The sequence below is a fragment of the Aquarana catesbeiana genome, linkage group LG05, assembly GCF_042186555.1.
Source record: "Aquarana catesbeiana isolate 2022-GZ linkage group LG05, ASM4218655v1, whole genome shotgun sequence".
Lineage (NCBI taxonomy): Eukaryota > Metazoa > Chordata > Amphibia > Anura > Ranidae > Aquarana > Aquarana catesbeiana.
The window spans coordinates 267,659,512-267,673,574 of record NC_133328.1 but is presented as its reverse complement, the minus strand read 5'-3'; the positions used below and the strand labels follow the sequence as shown (position 1 = coordinate 267,673,574).

The 14,063-nt window shown below is 42.0% G+C and overlaps 1 protein-coding gene across 6 annotated transcripts in view; it reads left to right on the top strand.

The window, feature by feature from the left end:
* The window catches only part of ICE1 (interactor of little elongation complex ELL subunit 1), a 467,878-nt gene that overhangs the window by 220,988 nt on the left and 232,827 nt on the right, over window positions 1–14,063 (top strand). The gene's annotated exons all lie outside the window — the stretch shown is intronic.

Below are 14,063 nucleotides of genomic sequence, written 5' to 3'. Positions count from 1 at the left end.
TACAGAAGAGAGGAGAGCCGTGTGCAGGGGAGAGCCGGTTGCAGAGTATAGCCAGGTGCAGAAGAGGTCACAGTCATATACAGAGGAGGGCACAGCCAGGTACAGAGGAGAGCCAGGTAGAGAGGAGGGCACAGCCCTGCACACAGGCCTATACCTACCTATATACACAGGAGGGCACAGACATTTTCGCTGTGCCCTCCTCTGTACATGGCTCTCCTCTGCTCTGTACCTGGCTCTCTGCTCTGTACCTGGCTCTCCTCTGCTCTGTACCTGGCTCTCCTCTGCTCTGTACCTGGCTCTCCTCTGCTCTGTACCTGGCTCTCCTCTGCTCTGTACCTGGCTCTCCTCTGCTCTGTACCTGGCTCTCCTCTGTGCCTGGCTGTGCCCCCCCTGTGTAGGTAGGTATCGGCCTGTGTACAGGGCTGTGCCCCACTGTGTAGGTAGATAAAGGCCTATAGACACACAGAAAAGGTGACACCTTCTCGTGGTACAGGCCCTCGCTAAGGCCTCCTCTCAGTAACAGGGACACCATGGTAACAGATGATTAGCAGTGTCGTGTCCTCTCTATGTCGCCCCATTTCCCTCTGCCGAGTGGCTCTCACTCCACCTCCATCTCCTCACTGGTAGCCACCTGTAGGTGTCCTGTCGAATAATGCCTCCCATCAGATAAGGCATCTGATGAACCGCGCATGTGCAGCAATGGCTCTGTATGGCATGTGATGACTCTGTACAACATGATGAAACTGTACGGCATGTGATCCTGTAATACGCTATTTACAATAAAGGAAACATTCTTGCTATGGGTTACTAGGTAATACACCATTAATGGGGGAGCAAAGCTCTGTCCATGTCTGAGGAGCTCTGTGCTTCAGTATGAAAATACAAGTAGATGTGAATGGAAAGTTTCAATGTCTCATATAAAAATCCAGATAGTCAATAAAAGGATTCATTCACAATGTTAGCTCTGATTTTATTTCATTTTACTATACCAGTAATGCATGGAATGCCTGTGTGCTGTCACATCCATATTCTGCTTTAAAAATATATTGTTTTCACTCTGGTAGATAGTAATATGTAGAGGACATTTACATACACAGCACTATCGGTGACTTCTCCTACCTTAGTCACTGACTGAAGTGCTGATATCTCTGCCGATTCTTCTGACCATCGGAACAGATTGCAGAGGAGGAGGGAGGGGTGAGCAGCTATGCTCTGTGAAGTCTCGTGAGCGAGCAGAGAGCCGACATCAATCAAGCAAGATGATAGGAAATCCAGACTCCAGAGCCAGACCATTGTTGGTACGACGCTGTATGAAAGTCTGTAGACCCTCCCACGGACATTTAGCTCGTTTTTAACAGAATGGGGCACTTCTGAGAGGGCTGGAAAGATTTTTAAATAGCAGCTCGCATAGAACAGATGTAAGCAAAAAAAGGAAACACATACTTCTCTTTTAATGATCTAGAGGTTGGTTTCCCACTTTCCCTTCACACCAGTGCTTTCTGTGCTTCACAGTCGAGAAACTTTACAGTTTTGTTGCCTTAACCTTTGGACTTGGGGTCTGAGGGTCTTCATCAAGGTCCTGGACCCAGTACTGGCTAGCCAGGGGAATTTCCATCATATTTTACTTAAAATGGTTTTAAACCTCAGACATGAAATATGAGCAAAGTATATCCTTCTATAGAATATCCTTCCTGTCTCAATTAAGAGCAATATGTGTCGTTTTTGACTGCTGTTTTTATTCCTCTCTGACACCAAGAGAAAAAAAAGGTGACAGGAAAGGGAGCTCCAGCTAATTAACAGCCTCAGCTCTGTTCTTGTGTGCTGTATGAAGAGGGGTGTGTCCCTTCCCTTCAATCAGCTCTTAGAACTCTCCTCACTGAGTGTAACTTCAGCTCTACCACTAGTCTTTAACCATTTAACAACCGGGCCATGGACGAATGACAGCTACAGGGCGGTTCGATAAATCTGGGAGGGCGTACTATGACGTCCTCTCAGAATCACGCTCCTGCGCACCCCCTGGGAGGACCCGGTGGATTGCGGTAAATGGCCGCTGACGGCAGCCGTTTACCATGTCAAATGACGAACGATCACATGTAAAACTGGCGTGATATCCGGTTTCTCTCCCCTCTCTGTACAGTGAGAGGGGAGAGATCGGATACAGCAGCGCTTTGGGCTGGATGTGTAGTGCCCACAGCGCTGCTCAGTGACAACTGCAGCCTAATCCAGCCATCCATCCCTCTGTATTAGCCATCCATCCCTCTTTATTAGCCATCCATCCCTCTGTATTAGCCATCCACACTGCAGCCTCTGCCATCCATCCATCAATCTGTAATAGCCATTCACACTGCAGCCTCTGCAATCCATCCATCCATCCCTCTGTAATAGTCATCCATGCTCATCCATCCTGCCATCCACGCTCATCCATCCTGCCATCCACGCTCATCCATCCTGCCATCCACGCTCATCCATCCTGCCATCCACGCTCATCCATCCTGCCATCCACGCTCATCCATCCTGCCATCCACGCTCATCCATCCTGCCATCCACGCTCATCCATCCTGCCATCCACGCTCATCCATCCTGCCATCCACGCTCATCCATCCTGCCATCCACGCTCATCCATCTTGCCATCCACGCTCGACCATCCCGCCATCCACGCTCGACCATCCCGCCATCCACGCTCGGCCATCCCGCCATCCACGCTCGGCCATCCCGCCATTCATACTCATCCATCCATGCTCAGCCATCCCTATGTCATACTTATCCACCCATCTATGCTCAGCCATCCATACTCAGCAATACTCATCCATCCATGCTCAGCCATACTCAGCCGTACCCTGCCATACCCAGCTGTACCCAGCCATGCTCAGCCATACACGGTGATACCCAGCCATACTCAGCCGTACCGAGCTGTACCCAGCCATATTCAGCCATACCCAGCCGTGCTCGGCCTCTGTATGTGGCCAGGCTGTGGAAGTCTCCCACATATGGTATTGCCATACTCAGGAGGAGTAGGAGAATCTATTTTGGAATGTCATTTTTGGCATGTACATGCTATGTGTTAGAAATATTGTATAAATGGACAACTTTGTGTTAAAAAAAAAAATGCATTTTAATTTTCTTTCCACATTTTCCAAAAATCTGTAGAAAAAAATTACATGTTCAAAAGACTCCTTATGCCTCATAGATTATAAGTTGGGGTGTTTACTTTCCAAAATGGGGTCATTTTTGGGGTGTTTACATTGTCCTGGTGCTCCAGGGCCTTCAAAATTGTAAGAGGTAGTCAGGAAATTAGATGTGTAATTTATGCTCCAGAACACCTGATGGCGCTCCCTGCATGTTGGGCCTCTCTATGTGGCCACGCTGTGTAAAAATCTCACACATGTGGTCTCACCATAGTCGGGAGGAATAGCAGAATGTGTTTTGGGGTGTAATTTGTGGTATGCATATGCTGTGTGTGAGAAATAACCTGCTAATATGACAATTTTGTGAAAAAAAAAAAATCTTGATTTTGCAAAGAATTGTGGGAAAAAATGACAACTTCAAAAAACTCACCATGCCCCTTTCTAAATACCTTTGAATGTCTACTTTCCAAAAAATGGTCATTTGGCGGGTATTTGTACTTTCCTGGCATGTTAGGATCTCAAGAAATGAGCTAGGCCATCAGTACTTCAGGTGTGATCAATTTTCAGAGATTGGCACCATAGCTTGTGGACTCTCTAACTTTCACAAAGACCAAATAATATACACCAATTTGGGTTATTTATACCAAAGATATGTAGCAGTATAAATTTTGGCCAAAATTTATGAAGAAAAATTACTAATTTGCAAAATTTTATAACCGAAACAAAGAATGTCTTTTTTCTTTTATAGCGCAAAGAATAAAAAACCCAGCGGTGATTAAATACCACCAAAAGAAAGCTCTATTTGTGTGAAAAAAAGGACAAAAATTTCATATGGGTACAGTGTTGCATGACTGAGTAATTGTCATTCAAAATGTGAGAGCACCAAAAGCTAAAAATTGGTCTGGTTGGGAAGGGGGTTTAAGTGCCCAGTGGTTAAAGGGATGTAGAGAAAAGAAGTATGCAGATACATGGATACAACGTATAAAGGCGTGGTGTGTCCTCCGAAACGCATTCTGATTGACTCACGGCTCTCAAGCTTCTGACAATTCTCCTGTGTCTCTTGCAGTGGCTCCCTGTCAGCTTATTTGGATCCATGCCCAGGCTCTGATAGCGCTCCTGTGATCACAAGAGCCCCAGCTTCATATGGACTCCTGTGCTGGCTACAGACTTCCATTCTAATGTCTCACTTAGACCCCAATCACACTGAGCAGTGCCCGGGCGTCGGCGGTAAAGCGCCACTATTTTTAGCGTCGCTTTACCATCGTTTTTGCTTTTCGGCCGCTAGCGGGGAGCTTCTAACCCCTGCTAATGGCCGAAAAAGGGATTAAAAGTGGAGCAGCAGCGGCACTGCCCCATGATTTCAATAGGCAGACGCGCTTTAGGAGTGGTGTATACACCACTCCTACAGCTAGGAGCGTCGTTATATGCCGGCTGTTTGAAGAGGAATATCGTTGTTATGGCAGCAGCTAGCTGCCATAACCCCGGTATCCTCTTCTTCAGCGGGCGGTCGGCTTATAGATAAAATTGGTCTCTGCTGCGGATTCGAGGGATGTTTACATTCCTTGTAATAGGAATAAAAGTGACAACATTTTTTTTTTTTTTTAAAGAACAATGTAAAAATAAAAAGTAAAATAAATAAGAAAAAAAAACTAAAAATTTTTTTTACGCGCCCCCTGCAGAAGTGAACACATATGTGAGCAGCGCCCGCATATGAAAACGGTGTTCAAACCACACATGTAAGGTATCGCCGCGATCATTAGAGCGGGAGCAAAAATTCTAGACCTCCTCTGTAACTTAAAACATGCAACCTATAGAATTTTTTAAACATCGCCTATGGAGATTTTTAAGGGTAAAAATTTGTCGCCATTCCACGAGCGGGCGCAATTTTGAAGCGTGACATGTTTGGTATCAATTTACTCGGCATAACATTATATTTCACAATATAAAAAAAATGGGCTAACTTTACTGTTGTCTTATTTTTTATTTCCAAAAAGTGTATTTTTTCAAAAAAAAAAGTGCGCTTGTAAGACCGCTGCGCAAATATGGTGTGACAAAGTATTGCAACGACCATCATTTTATTCTCTAGGGTGTTAGAAAAAAAATATATAATGTTTGGGGGTTCTAGGTAATTTTCTTGCAAAAAAAACCCCCTGATTTTAACTTGTAAACACCAAATCTCAAAACGAGGCTGGGTCCTTAAGTGGTTAAACTTTACTGCACTATTGTCAGCTTGGCACCTCTTTTCTTCCCCCCTCCCTCTCTCTTTTGCAGTGTTCTGGTTCCTTGCCCGTTCCTAGCCCGTTCCCAGCCAGTCAGTCATGAATTCGTTACAGACTCATACCTCCGGGATTTGTTTTTGTTTTTAAGCTTTATGCACTATTGACACATTCAAACTTAGTTCCATCTACTGTGGTACCCAATTTAGATTTTAATAACTATACACAACTGTTTTTTTATTCGGATTTCACAAGTTAAACCGGAGTTCCACCCAAAATGTCATCTTTATTTAAATAATCACCTTTATGCTCGCATAACATTTGGGCAAAAAATAATTTTTTCCTTACTTTATCTGTCTTGTTGTCATGGGGTCCTTTGTAATCTGCTATTTCCGGGCCGCGGCTCTGTACGTCATATCCCGCGGCGCCTGTGCTCCCGGGAGACGTGTGTCATCATTTCCCAGGAGTCAGTGGGCATAGCGTTAGCGTGCATAGCGTTAATGCGTATTGAATGCACTTTCGTGAGATCGGAAGGTGCATGCTGGGTAGCCAGCAGCACCTTACCCGGGAAGAGAGTCCTAGTGGGCTTCACATGCCCGCAATCAAGATGGAAGCGCTCAGGAAGACGAAAACGAAGGTAATAAATGATTATGGATTTGACCTGTGCTAATGATTAATTAAACTATAGTGAGAGCTACTGCCTCCACCGTAACACCTACTTAATGGGGTCTGAGTGAAAAAAATAGAATGATTCTATTGGTTGTGGCGCTGCTCTGTTGAAAATATAATGCAATGAGACCTTTGTTGTTGTGAATCATTCCATCAAGTAAAATAAATATAAAGTGACAAGCAAAGTGATCGCAGATCATCGCCATTAGTAGTAAAAAAAAAAAATAATAAAAATGCCATAAATCTATCCCCTATTTTGTAGACGCTATAACTTGTGCGCAAACCAATCAATATACGCTTATTGCGTTTTTTTTTTTTTTTTTTTTACCAAAAATATGTAGAAGAATACATATTGGCCTGAACATAAAAAGAAATTCTTTTTTTCTTTTAATAATTTTTTGGGGATATTTATTATAGCAAAAAAATATTGCTTTTTTTTTTGTTTTCAAAATTGCCTGTCTTTTTTTGTTTATAGCGCAAAAAATAAAAACCGCAGAGGTGATCAAATGCCACCAAAAAGCTCTATTTGTGGGGAAAAAAAAATACATACATTTTTGGGTACAACGTTGCATGACCACGCAATTGTTACGGCACTGCGACGCTTTAACTATCACAAAAAATGGCCTGGTTATTAAGGGGGCAAATCCTTCCGGTGCTTAAAATATCATCAATATATCTGCAGTATAATTTTATGTTTGACCTTGCCACACTAAAATCTTGTTCTTCCCACCTATTCATTAATATATTTGCCTCCCATGGTTACGTTTGTGCGTATTGATTTACTTTATACCAAAAATATTTGCTGCTCATAGCCATCTCCAGACCTTCCAAAATATAGTTTTTGTTCTTGTTTCATATCAGTATGTTTGCCCACTCTGCGCTGCTTAGACCATCTTTTTGTATTATATTCGTGTAGAGTGAATTGACATCAGTTGTCACCAGGAATTCTCCTTCCTCTTCCTTAAAATGTTTTAACTCAGATATTGTCTGCTATCTTTTAAATATTATCTTCCTTCTGATACTAGTGGTTACAAGTACCGATTCAAATATTCTCCTAACCTTGAGAATAATGAGCCTATTCCACTTAAAATAGGTCTCCCCGGTGGTTTCTCTTGATTCTTATGAATTTTGGGGACATAATAGATTATGGGCATTTTGGCTACTTCTGGTGCCAAGTATCTTTTTTTGTTCAGAATTCCTCTATCTTTCCCTTTCGCTAGGTATGTTTTCAGTTTCTTCTCATACCCCTTCTTTGGATTAGTCTTGAGTTTTTGTACGTGCCTTCCACCTTTTAATAAGTTGTCCATTTCTGTTTCATAATCCTTTTTATTGAGGATAACCAAACCCCCTCCTTTATCCACTACGCATCTGATCACTCCTTTCTTCTTTTCTATTTTCTTTGTCATCCAGTTGTTGCCTTCTCAATACATGACAGCCCCCGAGACCCATGTACACAAATCACAGGGAGGTCAATTGTGGACAAGAAAGGAACCATAGGGAAGAAGACAGGAGGGAACCCCCGAGACCCCAAAGATGGGAATGAGGAAACGCACCAGAGGCAAACGAGGGGGGACAAAGAAAAAGAAGAGACTAATCGGAGCATTTTTTTTCAATTTAAGTGAAATTAGTTTTAGTGAGGAGGAAATGAAAATCTTAGATCTAGAATTGAAATATGCACCTAGTAAAGAATTGGATACATTTGAGACTTGCACAGATCTGCAAAAATATATCAGAAAATTGAATACAAATTTTTTTTTTTTTGCATTCAAAAAGGGGGAACAAGCAAAAATAGAAAACACCGGAGTTCAAGCCTACAATGTTAAGGAACAGATCAACATTCAACCCAAAAACACCACACAAATGACAGCCTAGAAGTTTTTAAGATAATAGTAGAAGAGGATATTGAGAAATTAAAAGTGGGAAAGACTAGAGAAGGCACCATCTGGATGACAATAATGAAAAGAAGAAAGGAGTGATCATACTCCCAGTGGATAAAGGAGGGGGTTTGGTTATCTTCAATAAAAAGGATTACGAAACAGAAATGGCACGTACAAAAAACTCAAGACAAATCCAAAGAAGGGGTATGAGAAGAAACTGAAAACATACCTAGCGAACTAGCGAAAGGAAAAGATAGAGTAATTCTAAACAAAAAAGAAGCAAGATACTTGGCACAAGAAGCAGCCAAAACGCCTGTAATCTATTATGTCCCCAAAATTCATAAGAATCAAGAGAAACCACCGGGGAGACCTATTTTAAGTGGAATAGGCTCATTATTCTCAAGGTTAGGAGAATATTTGAATCGGTACTTGTAACCACTAGTATCAGAAGGAAGATAATATTTAAAAGATAGCAGACAATATCTGAGTTAAAACATTTTAAGGAAGAGGAAGGAGAATTCCTGGTGACAACTGATGTCAATTCACTCTACACGAATATAATACAAAAAGATGGTCTAAGCAGCGCAGAGTGGGCATTGCAAAAACATACTGATATGAAACAAGAACAAACTATATTTTAGAAGGTCTGGAGATGGCTGAGTAGCAAATATTTTTGGTATAAGGGAAACCATTACGCACAAACGAAAGGAGTAGCCATGGGAGCCAAATATGTGCAAAAAGTGTGGAAAATATATTCATGAATAGGTGGGAAGAACAACAAGTTTTTAGTGTGGTAAGGCCTAACCTAAAATTATACCGCAGATATATTGACAATATTTTAATAATTTGGAAAGGTACGGAGAAATCATTACAGGAAAGCCATGGAGCCAAATATGCACAAAGTGTGGCAAATATATTCATGAATAGGTGGGAAGAACAACGAGTTTTTAGTGTGGTAAGGCCAAACCTAAAATTATTCCGCAGATAAATTGACAATATTTTAATAATATGGAAAGGTACGGAGGAATCATTACAGGAATTCTTCAATGAAATCAACCAGAATATATATGGGATCACTGTCTCTGGAAGGTGGAGCAAATATGGCATAGACTACTTGGATTTACAAATTTATAAAGAAAATAGAAAATTACATACCAGGACTTTCTTTAACCACTTCAGCCCCGGAAGAATTGGCTGCTCAATGACCAGGCCATTTTTTTTTTTGCAATACGCACTGCGTCGCTTTAACTGACAATTGCGTGGTTGTGCGACGCTGTACCCAAACAAAACTGACGTCCTTTTTTTCCCACAAATAGAGCTTTCCTTTGATGGTATTTGATCACCTCTGTGGTTTTTATTTTTTGCTCTATAAACAAAAGACTGACAATTTAAAAAAAAATTTCAGTTCAATTTTGTTCAATTAAACAATTTTTACTTTTCCTATAATAAATATCCCAATTTTTAAAAAACAAAAAATGTATTCTACTTATTTTTGGCAAAAAAAATTTGCAATAAGCGTATATTGATTGGTTTGCGCAAAAGTTATAGCATCTACAAAATGAGGGATAGATTTATGGCATTTTTATTATTATTATTATTATTATTAAGTTTTTTTTTTTCTAGTAATAGCGGTAATCAGCGATTTTTATCGGTACTACGATATTGCGCCGGACACATCGCACACTTTTGACACATTTTTGGGACCAGTGACAATTATTCGAAGATCAGTGCTATAAAAATGCACTGATTACTGTGTAAATGCCACTGACAGGGAAGGGGTTAACACAAGGGGGGCAATCAAGGGGTATATTGTGTTCCCTAGTGTGTGTTCTAACTGTGGGGGGTGGGGACTGACTAGGAGGAGACAGAGATCGGTGTTCATACTTAGTATGAACACACGATCTGTCTCCTCTCCCCTGAGAGAACCGGGATCTGTGTGTTTGCACACACAGATCCTGGTTCTCGCTCCTGTAACGAGCGATCGCAGGTGCCCAGCGGTCATTGCGCCCGCTGGGCACTCGCTCCGGCGGCGAGCCGTGCGCGCCCCCTAGTGGCCAAAAGGCAAAGCGACGTAAGGTAACACCGTTTTGCCCAGGGTAGCCAACCTGCTGCAGCTGCGGCGGCTGGTCGGGAAGGGGTTAACCACTTCATGCAAAATGGCGTACTTGTACGTCGGTACTTTGGTGCTAAATACCGGTATTTTTGGGACTGCCGTACGTTTCCCTTTTAAGATAAAAGTGGTCTCCGCGGCGCATTCACAAAATCATTTGGTTCCCACCCGCCACGATCTGGTCGTCTCCGCCGCTTACTGGACCCGCGGGTAGCGGCAGAGACAATCTCGTCCTCTCCCGTGGATGCCTGGCTGCCAACTGAAGGGAAAATAGCCTCCGCTTGGCTCGAAAACTTGGGACGACGGAAGCAACGTCAAATGTCACTTCCGCCCATAACTCTTAAAGGAGAATTTTTTTTATTTTTTTGCATTTTAGTGTAAATATGAGATCTGAGGTCCTTTTGACCCCAAATCTCATATTTAAGAGGTCCTGTCATGCTTTTTTTTTTTTTTTTTTTTTTTTTTATTACAAGGGATGTTTACATTCCATACAATAGGACTAAAAGTGACCCAAATTTTTCTAGGTGATGTTTAAAATTTTCTACAGGTTACCAGTTTTGAATTACAGAGGAGGTCTAGGGCTAGAATTATTGCTCTCACTCTAACGATCGCGGCAATACCTCACATGTGCGGTTTGAACACCATTTTCATATGCGGGCGCTACTCGCGTATGCGTTCACTTCTGCGCACAAGCTCGTCAGGACAGGGTGCTTTAAAAAAAATATATAATTTAAATTTTTATATAATAAGTTTTCTTATATAATTTTTATATGATTTATACATGTCATATTTGCTAAGGATAGTTGAGTAGCACTTGTCACTTTATATTTATTTTACTTGATGGAATGATTCACAACAACAAAGGTCACAAGGTCAAATTGCATTATATTTTTAACAGAGCAGCGCCACAACCACTAGAATCCTTCTATTTATAATTTTTTTGAAAACTAAGGTAAGTAAATTCTAAAAAAGATGTACTCAAAACGGGATTGAATTTATAGACATGATTTAATGTATATTATGTATACAAGCAGAGGGGATGCTTGAAAAAAAAAAAACCTGGGCGGAACTCCGCTTTAATATGCAGTCCCACATACATTCTCCAACCAGATTATCAGTGTAGCGTGAGTGTTAGTATTTTGTTCTTTATTGACCACTTATGTAGGAGGATTTGGTTCTTATTTGTGTATCACGTGACCCCAGTCATTTCACTAGGTAAATGTGAGGGTTTACATACATCGGGGCCCTATCATGCAGCTGCAGACTAGCATACTAGTGACCCTGAAAGCTCTTCGGAGCTTTGGTTAGCTTGTAAATCGCCATGGGGTCTGTCTCTTCCTTTCTCCTGTGAAGAGAGTCTCAAGAGTTTTCCTGTGAAGAAAACTTTTGAGACCAAAACTCTCTCTTGTTTCAGCACAACTTTGCTGTCCTCTCTGCCTGTGTGTGAACGTACTAGTGGTAACTAGCAATTTTATTTTCTCAGTCTCAAACCAGAGAACTCCAACAATTACATTCAGGCATCTCCCCTCTGTGCATAGGAAGAAGGATCATTCTTTCTTCTCAGAACATGCAACAAGCAAGATCTGCTGTGGTGACTTAAATCGTCTCTTGTTTCTGGGTCAGTCTTTTTTTTCCCTACTTTAGAAGATTCTCACCACAGATCCCAGCCTCTCCAGCTGGGGACGGGTCCTTGGCACCAAATTAGTACAGGGTTGCTGGATGCAGGCAGAATGTTAATCTTACAGTCAGTGTCTTGCTAATCGGTGCTAAACTGCGTGTCCTTTTTACACTGAACAGTTTATTTCCATACAGTGCGAGTCCAATCCCAAAGTAACTCTAGTAACTTACATAAATCATCAAGCAGGAACAGGAAAAGTGTAAATATTTTACACTAGGTGGGACATTATGTTCTGGTACTGTCTACAGTCTACATTTCAGGAGTGGACAGATATTTGTCAGCCAGGGTGGATTGACTGTGCAAAAAATTGCTTAATCAGTTTAAAACCTTTAAAAAAAAAGTTTAAAACCTGGTCTGGGGACCCTCTCATGCATGCAGTGGACTCCCTAGTTAGCCCTGGCATCTATATTCTGATGCTTATTTTCTCTCCTCTTACGCTGTTTTCTTTCCTCTTGAAGTGAATCAAGATGGAGGGGATCGCCACCTTTCTGGTGGCCCTAGACTGGACAAACATGTCTTGGTACTCAGAGATCGTATCCCTAGTAGTGGACACCCCTGACTGTTGCCAGATTGTCTGGACTTTCTCCCTCTGGTACCAGTTCTACATACTGCTCCATGGACTCACTCTTTATTGGGATGGTTGTTAAAAGCCAGGTTCTAAAAGAAAAACCTGACTGAACTTTTCTCATCTACCATGCTCTAGGCTCACAAGGCCCCTTCATGATGGATATACCATTGATTTTGGTTGATAGTGTATTTCAAGCAATTTCAGCCCTAGGACTAGCTAGGGTCCACCTTTTTCCATAGGTTGCTGCTGCCCCCTTCCTGATTCTTACCATTGTTGAGGACACCACTCACTTTTCTCCTTTTGGTAAGCATCCTACTGCTCAATGGAATTTCAATCTGGTCCTATAGGCGTTACAGGGACCCTGTTTGAGGTGCTGCAAAGAGGTACCTTCCACATTTTGCACCTGGAAGGTGGCACTGTTTTGTCTCCATCTTCACGGCAAGGAGAGTATCCTAGATGCTGGTTCTAACCTGCAAATCACCCTTCCTGATGCATCATAAGGACAAGTTGGTACTTCTATCCCAGATCAGCTGTGCAGCTGATCTTGTACATGTAATTACACAGGTCATTGTTTTCGGTTGTAGTTCCACAATCATGCCAGGCAGTAGTTCTACAAACTTATGGTCTGTTCTTGCCTCTTTGCTGCACAGGGCTGGAGTCTATAGGAGTCACTGCATCTCACCTGCTGATTAATATAGTTTTGCTTTATGGTCACTTCCTCTCCAAGCTCCTATTCTACCTCTCCTTTTATTATGTGTTCAAACTGCCATTCAGTGCCTGGGCAACAGATTGTGTTCCTAGTCAGGTCTGTGTTTCTGAGTGACCCCACATGCCTCCACTGATCCCTGCATCTCAGTGCCTCCATTGGCTGCAATTCCCTTACTCCTGTGTTCCTAGCATCCGAGTGCTGCAAAAGAACCCCGCTCCTGTGTTCCCACGATCCCAGTTTCTCAGTGCTCCGATTTAATTTCTGTAAACTTTTGTCACCCCATCTCCAGTAATCCTTGCACTCTGTGCCATCAGTGATTTCTGTATCCCCTGGTGTTTTTAAGTCTACTGTCACTGAGTTCTGTTGTCCCAAGCTCCAAAAAATGTAACCAAAAATAATCTAAAATTGTACATTAAAGCTGATGTCCAGCCTTACTGTCACTTTAAATAATTTGTTTGGGCCAAGCTGTCCCAAATAAACCCCTCTCCTACACTAAAATGTACGCCTGCTGGGCTTGCTGTATAAACTGTATGTAGCCTCATTTAGGTACAGTATACAGCACTGTGTTCCAGGTGCGAGACAAGACCTTTCTGTCTCACACCCAGAACAAAATGCAGTCTGGGTGGCACACAGCCATTCATAGGCAGCTTTGTATTCTATCACTGAATACAAAGCTTCCTCTGATTGGTTGAGTTGGAGATAGTGATGCCATTAGCCAGCCTCTTTGAGTGAGCCTTGAGGAAGAGGCCAGAGGAAGCTTTGTACTCATCGATGGTATACAAAGCTGCCTGTGAATATTTGAAAATGTTCAGTGTGTGAGAGTGGTGCTGAAACATTTCCATTGTCATTGGAGGGTCTTCTCTCTGAATGAGTTAATTCAAAAGACAACACTATGTAATGGGACTTTAAGTACCACTCCAATGAACACACATATATTTGAAACAACTTTTAAAATGTAAACAACATTTCTTTATTTTGTCAATTCAAAACTTTTATCCATTAAAAGCCTATTATTTTACAAAAGAAGTATAGTCTACCATTGTCTCCCCTTGGGAAATTAGAGGATTTGTAGCATGGAGACCCTCCCAGATAGTAAAGTGTGGGTTGACGC